Below are 13,656 nucleotides of genomic sequence, written 5' to 3'. Positions count from 1 at the left end.
GTTTGAATTAGTTGCAGTATATTATATATATCTCCTCCTGTAAAGTATTTATGTTTTCTTGATATGATCTTTCTACATGTCTCTGATCCATGATAGCCAAGAATTTGAGTTTTCCTCTTCCTTTCTTTTGTATGCAAATAGCTTTAGAGTCCCAATTAGATAGATATTTGTAATCCAAATAGTTCAAAAAAGATTTTTTTCTGAAATTTATAATTATCTTTGTCTACAGCCCAGATTATTGTGTTCTCTTTTTTTGTCACAGCTGTTCTTTGTTATTAAAGCTTTGAAAGTCACAGACACAGATTAGCTTTTCCCAGATTTTGCCAAGTCTTATATTAAAGTCATAGCTGTCATAGTCTTCATCTGCCACTAGGTGTCAGCAACTATTTGTTTTTCAATTTCCAAAATGAACAATTATCTTTAAAATGAGAGTCTTAACCATTAAAACAATTTTAGATTTATCCAGATTTAAGTTTTAAGATTCAGGTTTTATATTTATTTCACTTCCATATATTTTGATCATCTATAAAAAAATTAATTCGCCACTTCCGTTAGTATAAGGGTGGGGCAGAAATTCCCCTCCTTCCCTTTTGGAGGTATTTTGCTTCTTGGGGATCTTTTCCAGGAAATTAAATGTAAAATAGTAAAGAGAAGATCTAATTCCTCACCCAGTTTCATGCATGCTATTCACAGTTGTGCTGGTTAGTGCTTTTGGACTTCAGTTGCTAGTAGCTTGGGCTGGTCAATGCAATACAGTCTGTCTTTCTCCTGTTGGGCTAGAAGGCTTTCCCCAAGTCGAATGGAATGGCCACCTTTGTTCCAGAATCCCTGGAGTACCCTTCTTTCTTTGTTGCCTCTCCGGGGCGACTTAGACCCATTTAGGGTCGCCTGGCAGGGTGAAATTAGCCGCGGAGAATCCGCAAGCCTGTGACCAGTTGCCACCGTGCAAAACTGGAAGTCCTCACATCAACCCACTCTTGCACAACAGCCTTTTGGATTGGTTATTATATCCTTATTTTTCTCCTTTGCAAATGAAACATGCTTTAACCATTGCATGAAGTGCTTGGTTTCCAGATCCGTTAACATCCTGATAGCTTTTGTTTAACCTTAAATCAATATCTCAGAGTGGATATTCAAAACAGGACACTATACCTCAAGTGGTCTAGCCAGCAGAGACTACAATGGAATGATTATGTCCTGTGATCTGGATGCTTCTATTAATGCAGCTGAAGATTGCATTTGCCCTTTAGATGCTGTTTCACATTAGGTTCAGTTAATAATACAGTAGTATACCTAATTACCCCCCCCCCCACAGTCATTATTCCTGTACCTTTCTATTTGAATTTTCCTACTCTAATGCAAGGTTGTGTACTTGTCATTGCCCAATATCATTCTGCTGGCATTATCCCACACATAAACCTGTCAAGGTCAGTTTGAAGTAGGATTTTCATCTTATAAAGCAGTACTTTCAACCTTGATGTCTTTAAGATGTCTGGACTTCAACTCCCAGAAATCTGGGAGTTGCAAGTACAGATATCTTAAAGTAGCTATGGTTAGGAAACACTGCTACAAAGTATAAGCCAATCTGCAAATCTGATTGCCCTTTTCAGTACATCCTGTAGGTTGAATAGTATTAGCCAAAGATGAAGCCTTGGGAATCCCAGTAAATCCTTATATTCAAAATGATGCAGCACCATTTATATATTCAGCATTTACACAGACATCTCAATCCAATTGTCATGAGGAACAAGGAATTCAGACCTAACTTACTGCAAGCTGAATACAAATTACTGTAAATTACTTCCCATGACATAATAGTAAGAAACTGTTGCCTAAATGACAGCACACTATGTAGTCACTGTGAGTTGTGGGGGGGGCATGGAGGGAGGCTCAGCCAATCGCACTGTATACATGTAATGTAAGGACCCACCCCACTTTGCATCTTAAGAAGACAGAACTCTTGGAATAATTCTTCCAACAGGAATCCTTTATTAAGAAGAAGTGGTTGCGGGCGTGCTAGACAGGACTTGGGGTCCAAGCTCTCCCATTCAAAGTTTTAAGGGGTTCCCCAGTAGTCCCACCCAATCACCCCCCCTTCCAGTGATAGTTTCAGGTATCACAATTCCACCCCCTTTTTTCTTTCTTCTGTCTGGAAGGAGACTTCAGATAAACTACATGAAAGGTAAATAACCTTCTTTGTTATGGTAAGGTTCTTTGGTGCTAACTCTTTGAGGTTGCAATAAACACATTCAGCTCCTTAGAAGTCTACTGAAGGAAGTGAGGGCCATAAAGCCCCTTTGTTCTCCCCCTTCTCTCCCTCTTATGGCAGAATCCAGAGAAGGCAGAATTGGGGGTTTCTATATTTGATAATTAAAGATGAAATATAATTGGATTCTGACATCCGGCCCCTCTTAAAAATAAGAGAGATTCACCTGAAAGAAGACAAAACAAGTATAAAAATTAGTCAGGCTTGTTAGGATACTCTATGTGAAACTTCTTCAATAGCTTCGGGGCTCTGACATGACGTTTATGGACCCATTCGTTTTGTGAGGGAGGGAGGTGTTTCCAGGCAACTAGGTACTGAGTTGCTCCATGATATCTCCTAGAATCAAGGATTTCCTTTATTTCGAAGTGTTGTTCACCCTCCACCATGAGTGGAGGTGGTGGGGGGGGGGATTTTTGGCCGTAGAGGTGACTGATGCTCTCTTTTCAGCAAGCTGCAATGAAAAATTGGGTGTATTTGCCTGAGATTTTTGGGTAATTCTAATTCTACTGTTACTGGATTTATGATTCTTTTAATTGGAAAAGGTCCTATATATTTTGGTCCAAGTTTTTTACAGGGCTGTAGGGACTTTAGGTATTTTGTAGATAAGTACACCATTTCTCCTATAATGAATGGTGTAGGCTCAACCCTTTTTTTATCGGCTTGTGTTTTGTATGCCTGCCTAGCTTCATCTAGTGCTTTTCTAACTATTGGCCAGGTGTTTTGTAATTTTTCATCCATTCTTTCAGTGAAGGGATCGTTGGTTCGTTTGGGGTTAACTCTGGCATGGGGTTGAAACTTTGACCGGTGGCTATTTGAAAAGGAGTGTAACCTGTGCTGGAGTGGACTGCATTATTGTAGGCAACTTCTGCAAAAGGGAGTAAGTCTGCCCACTCGGTTTGCTGGAAACTAAGAAAACATCTTAAATATTGCTTAAGTACGGAGTTCATTTTTTCAGCGGACCCATTTCCTTGTGGGTGGTGGCTAGATGTCAGTCCCTGAGTGGTTCCTAAGAGGGAAAAAAATTCCTTCCAAAATGCAGATGTAAATTGCACCCCCCTGTCAGAGATGATGCTTTGGGGTGCCCCATGCAATCTGTAAATGTGCTGGATGAAAAGTTTTGCTAAGGCTTTTGCAGTGGGAATCTTTTGGCAAGGGATAAAGTGCACCTGTTTGGAAAACAAGTCCGTGACCGTCCAGACAACAGTATTCCCATTGCTTTCTGGCAATTCCACTATAAAATCCATGGCTATTTCTCTCCAGGGGGCTGAGGGACTTGCCACTGTTTGCAATAGTCCTGGCAATTTCCCTTGCAACCTCTTTGCCGTGGCACATTTTGGACAACTGGCTATATAACTTTCAATGTCCTTTTTCATGGATGGCCACCAAAATTGCCGTTTAATTAAATGTAAAGTTTTTACAAATCCAAAATGCCCTGCTGATTTTGTGTCATGGCAAAGCTGCATGAAGCTGACTCTTTGAATTGTTGGTATATATAATTTTTCCCCTACCCAAGGCAACCCGTCTTTCATTGTGCACACATTTTTGTTTTTCTGGAACCATTCATCTGTTTCCAAACTTTTTCTGAATTCAATTCCAGTTTGGCTGTCCAGTTGTGGTTTTAATTTGGCTTGGGTTCTTGTGGTTACTGGTGCTGCCAGTTGTGACTCTGCCATTATTGATCTAGAGTCTGTGGTTCGTGCGCTGTTATATTGGGGCATGCGAGATATGCATCTGCCAGGAAGTTCTTTCTTCCTGGTAAATGCTTGAGCTTAAATTGGAACTGGTGAAAATGCTGGGACCAGCGGGCTTGTTTGGGATTGAGTTTCCTGGAAGTTTTCAGGGCTTCTAAATTTTTGTGATCAGTCCACACCTGGAAGGGGATTTTGTTGCCTTCCAGGAACTGTCGCCACGTGAGTAATGCCCAACGTATCCCATAAGCCTCCTTCTCCCATACGGGCCAGCGCTGTTCTGTTTCCGTGAGTTTTTTGGATGTATATGCACAGGGTTGCAATACTCCTTCATTGTTTTCTTGTAATAGAACAGCCCCCACTGCCACATCACTCGCATCTGCCTGTATTACGAAGGGCTTGTCCATGTCTGGGTGCCTTAGTACTGGTTCGGCAGAAAAAAGTCTCTTTAGTCTCTCAAATGCTGCTTGGCACTCCATTGTCCATGTTAGTGGCTGGCTAGGTTTTACTGAGGATGCTCCCTTCGTTTTTAGCAAGTTAGTGAGGGGCAAGGCTATCTGGGCAAATGAGGGGATGAATTGGCGGTAAAAGTTTGCAAAACCCAGGAAGCTTTGTAGTTGCTTTCTTGTGTGGGGTGGCGCCCAATCTAATACTGCTTTGACCTTCTCTGGGTCCATTTCAATGCCCTGGGGGGATATGCGATAACCTAGGTAGTCTATCGTTTCCTGGTGGAATTCGCATTTTGAGAGTTTGGCATATAGGTGGGCAGCTCGCAGCTTCTTTAAAACCGCTCTGACAAGGTTGACGTGTTCCTCTTTTGTTTCAGTAAAGATAAGAATGTCGTCCAAGTAAACAAGGACCCCCTTAAACAGGTGCTCCCTTAGAACGTCATTGATTAATTGCATAAAGACTGCAGGGCCCCCTTGTAATCCAAATGGCAAGACTTTGAATTGATAGCACCCCATGGGGCAGTTAAATGCAGTCTTCCATTCATCCCCTTCCTTAATTCTCACGCGATAGTAAGCTTCCCTTAGGTCTAGTTTAGAAAAAATTTTCCCTTTCGATAGGTGTGACAGCATGTCTTTCATGAGGGGCAGAGGGTATAGGTTGCTTTCACTGATTGTATTCAGGGCCCTATAATCCACGCATAAACGTAAAGAGCCATCCTTCTTCTCTCTAAAAAGGACCGGGGCAGCCACTTTAGGCTTGGCTGGCTCAATGAAACCTCTCTCTAGGTTTTTTTTTATAAATCTTTCCATTTCCTCCTTCTCCTTTGGGCTCATGGAGTATAATCTGGGCTTCGGGAGTTTTTCCCCAGGCTTGAATTCAATGTACAGTCTGTGGGTCGGTGGGGGGGGAGCTCATTCGCCCTTTCCTCACTGAAGACTTCAGCAAGGTCTCTATATTCCTCTGGTATTTCTGTTAATCCTTTTTCCTCTCCTGTGGATGCTTTTTCTATTCTTGATTCTGCTAGCCTCCCTTGGGGTTTTAAGTCCATAGGGTCCCCCTTCGGGAATTTGATTTCTGTCGTCCTCCAATTTACCCAGGGGTTCCATTTTTTCAACCATTCCATCCCTAGAATAATAATAATAATAATAATAATAATAATAATAATAATAATAATAATAATAATAATAATAATAGTAGTAGTAGTAGTAGTAAAGTTGGAAGGGACCTTGGAGGTCATCTAGTCCAAGGGCAGGAAACCCTACACCATTTTCGGACAAATGGCTGTCCAGTCTCTTCTTAAAAACTTCCAGTGTTGGAGCATTTACTGCTTCTGGAGGCAAGCTGTTCCACTGATTAATTGTTCTCACTGTCAGGAAGTTTCTCCTTAGTTCTAGGTTGCTTCTCTCCTTGATTAGTTTCCACCCGTTGCTTCTTGTCCTGCCTTCAGGTGCTTTGGAAAATAGCTTAATTCCCTCTTCTTTATGGCAGCCCCTGAGATATTGGAATACTGCTATCATGTCCCCCCTTGTCCTTCTCTTCGTTAAACTAGACATACCCAATTCTCGCAACCGTTCCTTATATGTTTTAGCCTCCAGTCCCCTAATCATCTTTGTTGCTCTTCTCTGTACTCTTTCTAGAGTCTCAACATCTTTTTTACATCGTGGTGACCAAAACTGGATGCAGTATTCCAAGTGTGGCCTTACCAAGGCATTGAAGAGTGGTATTAATACTTCGCGTGATCTTGATTCTATCCCTCTGTTAATGCAGCCTAGCACTGTGTTGGCCTTTTTGGCAGCTGCAGCACACTGCTGGCTCATATTTAAGTGATTGTCTACTAGGACTCCGAGGTCCCTCTCACAGTTACTACTATTGAGCATGGTGCCACCTATGCTGTACTTGTGCATTTGGTTTTTCTTGCCTAAATGTAGAACCTTGCTTTTTTCACCATTGAATTTCATTTTGTTAGTTAGTGCCCAGTGTTCAAGTCTGTCCAGATCCTTCTGTATCTGAAGCCTGTCTTCTGGAGTGTTGGCTATTCCTGCCAGCTTGGTGTCATCTGCAAATTTGATGAGTTCCCCATCTATCCCTTCATCCAAATCGTTGATGAAGATGTTGAAGAGTACTGGGCCCAGAACAGAGCCCTGGGGCACCCCACTACACACTTCCCTCCATATAGATGCAGTTCCATTGAGGACCACTCGCTGAGTATGGCCGGTCAGCCAGCTACGGATCCATTGGGCATTCCATACCTGGGGTCACCACAAACGTTATGTACTCTTCATGCTTGCCCAGGGAGAGGTGTATTGGTAGAGTGGCTAGGGTAGCTGGCACCCCCCCCTGCTATGGATCCATCTAACTGGCCAAATGAGATTGGTTGTTCCAGTCTCCTGGATGGGATGCCCAGATTCCCCACTAGTGTGGGCTAATGAGGCAGCGGGTGCAGCCAGAGTCTATTAAGGCTTTCACCTTCACAGCTTCGGGCATGGGGGGGATTAATATAGTCACTGTTTTGAAGATGGGTGTGATGCATCCACTTACCAGGGGTTCGCCCTCCGAGCTGTCATCTGAGGCATCCACCGGCCCTGTGGTGTAGGCTGGAGTTTTTTCCCCTTGGTGAGCAGAAGTGGGGGGTTCTGCAATTTCCATCATTCTCATGGCCGTTTCTTTTGGCTTAGCTGAAGACTTTCCGGATTTGTTGATTGGGGATCTGTCTGGGTTGTGCTGGGGGGCCTTTGAGCGGCATTCTACAGCTCGATGCCCTTCTCTTCCGCACTTGAAACACCCCATTTGCTTCTTGGCTGTAGCCGATGATTTCACCGGTTCGTGCGTCAGCTCAGGCGGGGGGCGGCTCCATTGTTTTCCTCGGCGGTGCCTCTTCAATATGTCGATCTCTGCTTCCTCTGCCAAGACGTACCATTCCTCAAGTCGATGTGGGTCCCCTCGGGGCAGGCAAGCGTCATATAGATCATAGTTTAGTCCATCTTTGAAATGGCTAAGGAGGATGTCTTCTGGCCAATTCAATTTGCTGGCAATGGCCCGGAATTCTTGTGTATATTCAGCCACCGGGCGTTTGCCTTGCCTCATCGTTTTTATCCTTTCACGGGCTTTGCGATCAGCCAGGGGGTCTTCAAATCGTCTTCTCAAAGAGGACATGAAACGGTTGAAGTTACTGAGTTTGGGGCATTGGAGTCATGCAAGTTCACCACCCAATCTGCAGCCGGTCCATCCAGGGCAGATTGCACGATCCAGATGCGGGCTTTGTCGCTGGGAATGTCCTGCTCATATTCCTCCATGTAGCTGAGGACTTGGGTTAGGAAAAACCCCAAGCGTGTTGGCTCCCCTTTGAATTTCACCTCCAATGGTGGACGTCTTGGAATGGATCGGTGCCTCCGTTGTTGGTGGTAGTGTCTTCCGTCCAGATTTCTTCCATCTGGAAGGAGACTTCAGATAAACTACATGAAAGGTAAATAACCTTCTTTGTTATGGTAAGGTTCTTTGGTGCTAACTCTTTGAGGTTGCAATAAACACATTCAGCTCCTTAGAAGTCTACTGAAGGAAGTGAGGGCCATAAAGCCCCTTTGTTCTCCCCCTTCTCTCCCTCTTATGGCAGAATCCAGAGAAGGCAGAATTGGGGGTTTCTATATTTGATAATTAAAGATGAAATATAATTGGATTCTGACACATGTTAAACTTTGATAATAAAGGTTCATTCATTCAAAATAAAGCATGTGAAAATTCATAGCTCAAAAATATTTTTGAATTATAATTTGATAAGTGAATAATAAAATTTAGTAATGGGAGGAATCCTGGTTCCAGTACTGATTAATCTTAAATACATTTGTAAAATAGTAATTTCCATAAGAAATTTTGCTTCTGCTTAATGAAAGCTAGTAGTTACGTTATGTATTCATTCTTTCATTTTAATACTTTTTTCTTCTTCTTCTTCTTCTTCTTCTTCTTCTTCTTCTTCTTCTTCTTCTTCTTCTTCTTCTTCTTCTTCTTCTTCTTCTTCTTCTTCTTCCCCCCCTTCTTCTTCTTCTTCTTCTTCTTCTTCTTCTTCTTCTTCTTCTTCTTCTTCTTCTTCTTCTTCTTCTTCTTCTTCTTCTTCTTCTTCTTCTGTTGGAAGGGACCTTGGAGGTCATCTAGTCCAACCCCCTCTTAGGCAGGAAACCCTATTCCATTTCAGACAAATGGCTGTCCAGTCTCTTCTTAAAGACTTCCTGTGCTGGAGCATTCACAGCTTCTGGAGACAGGTTATTCCACTGGTTAATTGTTTTAACTGTCAGGAAGTTTCTCCTTAGTTCTAGGTTGCTTCTCTCCTTGATTATTTTCCATCCATTGCTTCTTGTCCTGCCTTCAGGTGCCCTGGAGAATAGCTTGACTCGCTCTTCTTTGTGGCAGCCCCTGAGATATTGGAGCACTGCTATTATGTCACCCCTAGTCTTTCTCTTCAATAAACTAGATATACCCAATTCCAGCAAACGTTCCTTGTATGTTTTAGCCTCCACAAACATACTTCCTTTAAATAATTGTTCATATGCATTGTATCAATAGTTCTTCCAAAGAAAATAGTTACAGTAGGTTGGAGAATATATGTCATCAGTTTTCCAAAATCCAGAAAAAATAAGGACTGTCAAGAAAGCCCGTTAAGCAATTCTGCAGGTATGTGCCATTTTGAGGACCTAATTAGCCACAAAAGGAAAAGCAAACCTTTATTTAAAATATTGTTAGATGGCAAGAACGTTGATCTACTTTGAATAGTTTTCTTCTTTGGTTCCCTACTGTGCAGAGATTGAACGAAATTCTGCACCTCTAGCTTTGCCACTAGAGGGAACCAAAGTATTAAATTACAGGTATTGGTACAATTCTTTCTGAATCTGCTACTGTGGGCCAAATCTTTTCAGCCAAGCAGTCTGTAGTGAAGGCAGCCTACCATCTGCTTTTTACACAATGCCACACTAAGCATCAACCTCTCCTTCAGCTACAGTGTGCATAGGGGAGTTAAGGCTGAAGGGGTTGTGTGTACAGTGTTTTCAAAAGTCCTCTGCTCAGGCACAGCTATCCAGGATAAAGTGTTTAGTGGGTAACTCCCCCTTTTTTGCAGATTTGGTGGGTTGTCCCTTTCATAGTTATTGAGGAAAAATGTAAAACAGATGAACACCTGTAAGAAATTGAGGCATTAAGCCAAAATCATTGTTTGCTTGAACGCAGCAAATCCATCTTATTGGATGGATGGGGGTGGGCTGAATTATCCCAGCTGTATGGAATGCTGCAGGAAGCATAATGGCAGTCAATCCAAATTCTCAACCTGAATTCAGGAAAAATGCTGAAAGGTGCTGGTATAGAACTGTTATTGGAGCAGGACAAATATTCCAAAATTCAGAGCAGACTTTCATAGCACAAATCCGTGTCTATTTACGTACATCCTTAGTATGAATCCTATACACATTGAGAAGAGTGAACCTGGTCAAGGAATGGGAAGAAATGTCAAGCTTATTGCTTGGCCCATTCAATTGGTATCTTTGTTGCTATATACAACTATAATAGATTTAATACTTTACATTCCTTTACCTTTAATAAGAGGCTGAAGAATAATGTCAGGGACATTCCTCCTTTGAAGCCATTACTGAGGACAATTTTTCAAGTTAAATTTAGTAACGTTATCATTAAGAAATGTATGAAACAACGTCCAGCCAAAATTATCTGGGACACAACCTTAGGGTGGTGCTATGGCTCCGTGGTTAAGTCACTGGGCTTGTTGGCTGACTTCTGGTTCCTGCACGCAGGGAAGCAGTTGAGGGCTTTGGGACTCCGAGCCCTCCAGCTGAGTTTCTTCCTGTTAGGGCAGTGTTTCCCAAACAAGACAATTTTAAGGCATGTAGACTTCAACTCCCAGAATTCCACAGCCAGTGTTGCTGGCTGTGGAATTCTGGGAGTTGAAGTCCTCATGCCTTAAAATTGTCAAGTTTGGGAAACACTGTGTTAGGGGACACTAAATGGGCCAGAAATCACCCCGGAGAGGTGGCAATGAAGGAAGGAAGTCCCAGGGACCTAGGAGAGATGGCAGTCGACCCGATCGGTCCAGGAGAAGCCTTCCAGAAACCAACAGGAGAAAGGCTGGTTTAACTTCAGAGTCCAGCCCAAGTTGCAAGCAAACGGAAGTCAAAAGCACTAATTTAATCGTAAACAGTGTGCTCCCAAGAAGCAAAAACAAAACAAAACAAAAACCCTCTGAGAGTGAAGGAAGAGGGGTTTCCCCCCACCCTTTTGCTACCTGAAGCAGCGAACATAACCTTGCATGGAGGAATAAAATCTGAAAAATGAACCAGTGCTGACACCTACAGTATGACTCTAATATAAGACTTGGCAAAATCTGGGAAAAGCTAATCTTTGCCTGTGACCTTCAAAACTTTACAAATAAAGAACAGCTGTGTAGATAAAGTGAGGCTTACAAACCTGAGGGAACAAAAACAAAACCAAACAAAAAAAAGAACCTTTTTTTTAATTCTCTGGACTATAAGCAGGGCTTTTTTTGGTCATAGAATGCCCAGAACGGAGTTCCGGCACCTTTTTTGGATGGAACCTTGTAGGGTAGGCAAGGCGGGTTGTATGACATGTGTGAGTTCTGGCACTTTTTTTTTTTTTTTACAAAAAAAGCACTGACTATAAGTATTTATTCAATTCTGACCCCAAAGCTATTTCCAAAGGGGGGGGGGGGAAGAAAAAAGAAATCTGGACTTTTGATCATCATGAAAAATCAGAGATTTATAGGAAATACTTATCAAGAAAAAAATGAATATTTTTCAAGAGGAGATATATGTTAAGCTGCAACTAATTTAAAGAACAATGATCTCAAATCACAAAGAAACTCAGAATAACTTTGAAAATATAAATCAACTCATCTCCAATTTAATTTTATACCAAAAAACCCCTCAGGAAAATACAGCAGAGAAGGAACAGACAAAACAGATGACTGAACATAAATTCGAGGATAGAGACTTGAAGATGGAATTCTACAAAACAAAAGAGCATGAACTAATCCAACTGGAAAAAAATTTACAAGAAATATTAGATTTGGAAAAGACAACTTATATTTCAACACTACAAAATAAACTTGAGGACAAGAAAAAAGATTGGATAAAACATTCTACAGACACCAGGAAAAACACCAGAACTGAAGAGACAAAAAGTGACAAGAGAAGCAGAGAGAAAAAGAAGGAAAAAGATTCCCAATAAAAAGGAGTGGGCAAATGCCCCTAACAAAGATACTGATTTACTTTTTATATCTACAGCAACATTTGTGAAAATACGGAAAAAGCTTTTGATTCAACAAAATAAATTGATTAAGATACTGGGCAAAGGAAAAAATTAAGGTGGAAACCAAGAAAATAGATGATGGGACTTATCAGAGAGAATACTTAAAAAAGAAACATTTTTTTTAATTGAAAGTTTTTTAAATTTTACAAAACAAATCCCCTCCCCAAACCCCCCCACCCTCCCATACCCTCCCCCAGCTCCCCAAACCTCCCAACCCCCCCAAACTTCCCAGAGTTGAGTACAGGCTTAATTAAGATTTTTCAGAAAAAGAAAAGAAAAACTTAAAACACATATAAATCCTAAACAAATCTAAATACATTAAATTAGATAGATTATCTTCTCTAAAAAATAATAATTGCACTCATTAAACACATTATAATATACTCTAAACATTTTCTAATATCACACTTATATTATTATCCGACATTCTATATAAACTCCCTCCAAAACACAAATTTAAACATTACTTTCTTTGAATATCTGTACCTACAATATAAAATCTAATCTCTCCCTCTTTCTTTATCCTAAAACAAAAAATAAACATATAAACCTTCATTATACCATTAAAACTAAATACTCTTTGAATACATAAACTAAATACTTAAACTTAAACTTCTTATCTAAGATTTTCATTCAATCTCCATAATCTTCTTTCCTATCAAAAAAAAAAAAACTTAAAAGACATATAGATCCTAAACAAATCTAGATACATTTAATTAAACAAGTTATCTTCTCTTAATAATAATAATAATAAAAAAGACCCAATCATTAAACACATTGTAATATACTCTGAACCTTTTCATATCATACTTATATTATTATCCATCATTCTTTATAAACTCCCTCCAAAACACAAATTTGAACATTAGAATTCCCTTATACACATTAGAATTCCCTTATACACATTTATATCTTTACCAATAACAAGTTCCATCCACAATAAACACATTCCTTATCAGTCTCTCTTATCCATAAACCTCAAAAGAAGTGCTTTAAAAACTGCTCTTAAAGCTAACTCCAAAAAAGTTGCTTCTCCCACAGACTCAGTACTCTTTTGAAATCCTTATCAGTCTCTCTTATCCATAAATCTCAAAAGAAGTGCTTTAAAATCTGCCCTTAAAGGTAGCTCCAAAAAGTTTATAAATCCTGCTTCTCCCGCGAACTCAGGAGCCAATACTTGTGAGGCTTCCTTAAACTCCGTCTTCTGTTGGTCTTTTTCTTTACGATTATATGTTGCACGAGTTGTCCTCTGCTCCTTCCTCTCGACTTGTTGAGGCCCCTCAAACTGAGATTTCCCATTTTTCATTAATATAGGCTCTTCAGACTGCGATTCTACCCTTGAAGGTTGGTCCAGAAAATTTATAAATCCTACTTCTCCCGCAGATTCAGAAACCAGTAGTTGTGAGGCACAGGTTATCCTCTGCTCCTCCATCTCAACTTGTTGAGGCCCCTCAAGCTGAGGTTTCCCAATTTTCACAGGTATAGGCTCTTCAGACTGCAATTCTACCTTCTTTTCTTCTAGAACTTTATACTTAATAAATGGCGATGAACATACCCCCCAGGACCGAAGTGTAAAAGTCTTTTGCTTGAGAAACAGTATTAAGTCTATAACATATCCCCAGGTAATTCACCACCATTCCAATCGGAACATCCCATCTGAACAGGATTCGTCTCTTTTTAAGTTCATCTGCTAAAAAAGCAAACTCCTTTCTTCTTCTTAAAATTTTAGATGGGATCTCCTTTAAAATTATAACATCCTATGAAGCAATTTGAAATCTCTTCTTATAAAAAGCTTGTATAATTTCGTTGCGCAGGGATCTTTTCCCAAAGTAAATTACCACATCTCTTGGCAAATTCTTTTGCACTGCCACCACAGAGTTAACTCTAAATAATTTTTCAATTTCACTAAGTATTTCCTCTTTCTCTTTATTCAAA

Source organism: Crotalus tigris, unplaced genomic scaffold (assembly GCF_016545835.1).
Source record: "Crotalus tigris isolate CLP2741 ecotype Arizona unplaced genomic scaffold, ASM1654583v1 scf7180000020503.524756, whole genome shotgun sequence".
Classification (NCBI taxonomy): Eukaryota; Metazoa; Chordata; class Lepidosauria; order Squamata; family Viperidae; genus Crotalus; species Crotalus tigris.
The sequence above is the reverse complement of the archived record's forward strand: the minus strand, read 5'-3'. Positions refer to the sequence as shown.